We start from the raw sequence: 6,000 nt of genomic DNA on the forward strand, positions 1-6,000 counted from the left end.
AAGTCATGAAGAAAGCAATAGCAACATACTAAACGATCGGGTGCTAAGCTAATGGAATGGGTCATGTCAATCAGATCATTCAACTAATGATGTGACCTCGTTAATCAAATAACAACTCTTTTGTTCATGGTTAGGAAACATAACCATCTTTGATTAACGAGCTAGTCAAGTAGAGGCATACTAGTGACACTCTGTTGGTCTATGTATTCACACATGTATTATGTTTCCGGTTAATACAATTCTAGCATGAATAATAAACATTTATCATGATATAAGGAAATAAATAATAACTTTACTATTGCCTCTAGGGCATATTTCCTTCAGTCTCCCACTTGCACTAGAGTCAATAATCTAGATTACACAGTAATGATTCTAACACCCATGGAGCCTTGGTGCTGATCATGTTTTGCTCGTGGAAGAGGCTTAGTCAACGGGTCTGCAACATTCAGATCCGTATGTATCTTGCAAATCTCTATGTCTCCCACCTGGACTAAATCCCGGATGGAGTTGAAGCGTCTCTTGATGTGTTTGGTCCTCTTGTGAAATCTGGATTCCTTTGCCAAAGCAATTGCACCAGTATTGTCACAAAAGATTTTCATTGGACCCGATGCACTAGGTATGACACCTAGATCGGATATGAACTCCTTCATCCAGACTCCTTCGTTTGCTGCTTCCGAAGCAGCTATGTACTCCGCTTCACATGTAGATCCCGCTACGACGCTTTGTTTAGAACTGCACCAACTGACAGCTCCACCGTTTAAAGTAAACACATATCCGGTTTGCGATTTAGAATCGTTCGGATCAGTGTCAAAGCTTGCATCAACGTAACCTCTTACGGTGAGCTCTTTGTCACCTCCATATACGAGAAACATATCCTTAGTCCTTTTCAGGTATTTCAGGATGTTCTTGACCGCTGTCCAGTGATCCACTCCTGGATTACTTTGGTACCTCCCTGCTAAACTTATAGCAAGGCACACATCAGGTCTGGTACACAGCATTGCATACATGATAGAGCCTATGGCTGAAGCATAGGGAACATCTTTCATTTTCTCTCTATCTTCTGAAGTGGTCGGGCATTGAGTGTGACTCAACTTCACACCTTGTAACACAGGCAAGAACCCTTTCTTTGCTTGATCCATTTTGAACTTCTTCAAAATCTTGTCAAGGTATGTGCTTTGTGAAAGTCCAATTAAGCGTTTTGATCTATCTCTATAGATCTTTATGCCTAATATGTAAGTAGCTTCCCCGAGGTCTTTCATCGAAAAACTTTTATTCAAGTATCCCTTTATGCTATCCAGAAATTCTATATCATTTCCAATCAGCAATATGTCATCCACATATAATATCAGAAATGCTACAGAGCTCCCACTCACTTTCTTGTAAATACAGGCTTCTCCAAAAGTCTGTATAAAGCCAAACGCTTTGATCACACTATCAAAGCGTTTATTCCAACTCCGAGATGCTTGCACCAGTCCATAAATGGATCGCTGGAGTTTGCACACTTTGTTAGCTCCCTTCGGATCGACAAAACCTTCTGGTTGCATCATATACAACTCTTCTTCCAGAAATCCATTCAGGAATGCAGTTTTGACATCCATTTGCCATATTTCATAATCATAAAATGCAGCAATTGCTAACATAATTCTGACGGACTTAAGCATTGCTACGGGTGAGAAGGTCTCATTGTAGTCAACCCCTTGAACTTGTCTAAAACCTTTTGCGACAAGTCGAGCTTTATAGACAGTAATATTACCGTCAGCGTCAGTCTTTTTCTTGAAGATCCATTTATTCTCAATTGCTTGCCGATCATCGGGCAAGTCAACCAAAGTCCATACTTTGTTCTCATACATGGATCCCATCTCAGATTTCATGGCCTCAAGCCACTTTGCGGAATCTGGGCTCACCATCGCTTCTTCATAGTTCGTAGGTTCATCATGATCTAGTAGCATGACTTCCAGAACTGGATTACCGTACCACTCTGGTGCGGATCTCACTCTGGTTAATCTACGTGGTTCAGTAGTATCTTGCCCTGAAGTTTCATGATCATCATCATTAGCTTCCTCACTAATTGGTATAGGTGTCGCAGAAACAGTTTTCTGTGATGTACTATTTTCCAATAAGGGAGCAGGTACAGTTACCTCGTCAAGTTCTACTTTCCTCCCACTCACTTCTTTCGAGAGAAACTCCTTCTCTAGAAATGATCCATTCTTAGCAACGAATGTCTTGCCTTCGGATCTGTGATAGAAGGTATACCCAACAGTTTCCTTTGGGTATCCTATGAAGACACATTTCTCCGCTTTGGGTTCGAGCTTATCAGGTTGAAGCTTTTTCACATAAGCATCGCAGCCCCAAACTTTAAGAAACGACAACTTTGGTTTCTTGCCAAACCATAGTTCATAAGGCGTCGTCTCAACGGATTTTGATGGTGCCCTATTTAACGTGAATGCGGCCGTCTCTAAAGCATAACCCCAAAACGATAGCGGTAAATTAGTAAGAGGCATCATAGATCGCACCATATCTAGTAAAGTACGATTACGACGTTCAGACACACCATTACGCTGTGGTGTTCCGGGTGGCGTGAGTTGCGAAACTATTCCACAATTTTTCAAATGTATACCAAACTCGTAACTCAAATATTCTCCTCCACGATCAGATCGTAGATACTTTATTTTCTTGTTACGATGATTTTCAACTTCACTCTGAAATTCCTTTAACTTTTCAAATGTTTCAGACTTATGTTTCATTAAGTAGATATACCCATATCTGCTTAAATCATCTGTGAAGGTGAGAAAATAACGATATCCGCCACGAGCCTCAATATTCATCGGACCACATACATCGGTATGTATGATTTCCAATAAATCTGTTGCTCTCTCCATAGTATCGGAGAACGGTGTTTTAGTCATCTTGCCTATGAGGCACGGTTCGCAAGTACCAAGTGATTCATAATCAAGTGGTTCCAAAAGCCCATCAGTATAGAGTTTCTTCATGCGCTTTACACCGAAGGAGATAATAAAGTAGATTACTACGGAAGGGTAGAAAAAATATACGAGCTTACATTCAAACATGGCCGCGAACCTCTAAGTCTCACTATGTTCAAATGCCGATGGTTCGACCCCAAAAAGGGTCTGAGACATACGCCTTCTGTTTGTTTAGTTGAAGTTAAACCATCAACCGTTTATGCCGGAGCTGATCTCTTTATCGCCGCTACCCAGGCCACACAAGTATATTATCTACCTTACCCATGCCAGAAAGAGTACCTAAAGGGTTGGGAAGTTGTGTTCAAGGTGTCGCCACATGGTAAGCTACCGGACCCGAACGATGATGATTACTACAACATAAATCCCATGACATACGAGGGAGTGTTCTTTCAAGAGGAACATGATGACGTGGTCCGAAACAATGAGGATGATGACTTGGGTTATGTTGACCTGGACCTAAACGACGACGACGCACGGATTGATGGTGAGGCAGTTTTGAATCACTCTCGCGTGTATAGCTGTAAAGGAAAAGAGATATCAGTGGTATAGCATCCACTGTACTAGTATATACTCTCTCTGTTCCAAATTACTCGTCGTGGTTTTAGTTCAAATTTGAACTAAAACCATGACCAGTAATTTGGAATGGAGGGAGTATATATAAAAAGAATTGGATCAGAACCACATTCGGTTTCCTTTCTACATCAACACAGGCAGACTCATGCATAGTGGCTTGCCTACTTAAACAGAGATGAGCAGCATTCCCTTGCCTCTAATCAATTTTTAGGTCCAACAAGGTTGTATTAACGGTGAGTGATATTATCTTCAGAAATGAATACCATGCATGGCAAAACTGGCTAAATGACACACTCTCCACTTGGCCATCAACCATTTCGCCGAAACTCACCGCATAACCCGGAGGCGGTGCTAGGGAAAATCGTGCCCGTCCCAATTTCCGAAAAACAGCGAAATACGATGCTTGATGCTCCAAAAATACATCATGAGTCATCCAGGTTAAATGACAGTTATGCCCTTTGAACGGAACTCCGGTGCCCATATAAGAAGAGCCCACACTGTCACTGCCAGAGTCTCTCACACACTCACCATAGCACTTGTCTCCACTCCCTGATCCCGAAGAAGAAGAAGCCATAGCCCATAGCTTGCGCGAGGAAGGAGATGGAGGCGAAGAAGCTGAAGGGGGCGGCCACCATGGCCGCGCTGTGCGTGCTCCTCCTCGTGACGCTGCTGCCCAGGGAGGCGGCCGCCAAGTCAGAGTTCTGCAAGTAGGACTGGACACGAGCCGAGCCGAGCCGAGCTTGATCCGAGCCTGGCTTTGGCTCGCTCTGGAGCGGCTCGGCTCGGCTCGGCTCGCTCAGCCAACAAGCCGACTTCAGGCGGCTTGGCTCAGACCGAGCTGGCTCGCAAGCCATTTGCCCCCAGAAGTACAGAACCTCTGTATATAGTCCAGTCTTGATTTTTTTTGCAGCCACTAAACCCATATTTTGAAAAATAAACAGTTTATATTGCTAAAAGTGGAACATTCAGCAGTCTATTGTTTTAACAAAAGGTCATAGTAATGAAAAATAAGCTTTCATCTATGAATTCTTCTACCCAAATTGTAATAATGGAACAGATATGAGAGAAAGAATTCAGCAACATTTCTATTGAATTTTGGGCATCACTTCCTTTGAACTTTACACAACAAAGCATCAAATATTGATAGCCACACGAAGAAATTTTGCATAGCACAAAACTTACCACTTTGACATAAAAACTGAGAAAATGTTGACAGCGAAACAATGACTAGCGAAAACTACATAATACCAAGTTCATAGTTCATCACAAGTTCACAACAACATCGTTGAAAGTGCATGGTTCATCACAACATCATTCAAGGATCGTAGTTCATCACAACAAACACATAATCCAAAGTTCATCACAACAAACACATAATTCGAAGTTCATGACAACAAAAGAAATGGCTCGAGACGATCACGTTGACCTCAACGATCCACATGACAAGATCATGTAGACATCCATCTTCAAAGTAGCAAGAGTAACACCAACATGACGATTGTCTACATGTAACACAGATTTGGAAACATATTGGGATCATGTAAAGATATGAAAAGTGAAACATGTCAAAAGAATAGTTACCAATTGTTTTTATCCCCCACATCAACAATCTTGGGCAACTTGATATTCTCAACATCGTCCTCCTCATCTTCATCTCTCTCCTAATTATTTGGAAGTTAGCCACATACAAGAAATAGACAGAAACCATAGAAGAAAAGATAGGAGTCGTACCACCACATTGAAGTCCTTGTGAGAACCTTTGATATAACTAGCACCGCACACCAAGGCTTCCACCATTTCTGGTTTCAAAGAACTCCTGTAGTCATCTAAAACCACACAAGTAGACATATCTAAGTTCAAGGATAGGATGACAAGTTAACAAGTTAACATCCAATGTAACAAGTAGACATACCTAAAACTCTTCCACCCATGCTAAAAGTTGATTCCGAAGACATGGAGGTAGCCGGGACAGTCAAGAACCTCTTTGCCATCATTGCCAATATGGGGTATCTAGGTGCATTCACCCTCCACCAATCAAGAAGATTGAACATAGGATACATTGCCTCATTCAAGTCATCTAGATAGTTTCTAAGCTCACTTTTTGATGGTGTTGATGAAGTTGCTGATAAGAAGGACTAAAACTCACAATCCATAAGTGGCATCGAGGTACTTGTGTTGCAATTGTTCTTGGCTGATGATCCACTAGCTCTTTCTTCAGCTTTCTTATTTTTCGCAACAAACTTCTCATACAATGTGTCCAACTCTCCGCGCACAATATTCTTCTCAGTATTTGCTTTCCTCACAGCATACATTTGGTGATAGCACCACTCAACATACCTCATCTTGTACCTTGGGTCCAAGATGGTAGCAAGCACCATGACATTGTTCGGCTCATCCCAATACTTGTCAAATTTATCCATCATTGCATCGCCCATTTTCTTGTAGC

General features: G+C 41.9%; 1 long non-coding RNA gene across 1 annotated transcript; it reads right to left on the minus strand.

The window, feature by feature from the left end:
• Nucleotides 1-5,131: 5,131 nt before the first annotated feature.
• LOC123130131 (uncharacterized) lies at nt 5,132-5,484 on the minus strand. The gene is made up of 3 exons (XR_006463741.1): nt 5,467-5,484; nt 5,286-5,380; nt 5,132-5,215 (listed from the first exon to the last, which is right to left on the minus strand). It is a non-coding gene; the product is annotated as an uncharacterized lncRNA (long non-coding RNA).
• Between the last annotated feature and the right edge of the window lie 516 nt (nt 5,485-6,000).

This window comes from Triticum aestivum, chromosome 6A (genome assembly GCF_018294505.1).
Source record: "Triticum aestivum cultivar Chinese Spring chromosome 6A, IWGSC CS RefSeq v2.1, whole genome shotgun sequence".
Lineage (NCBI taxonomy): Eukaryota > Viridiplantae > Streptophyta > Magnoliopsida > Poales > Poaceae > Triticum > Triticum aestivum.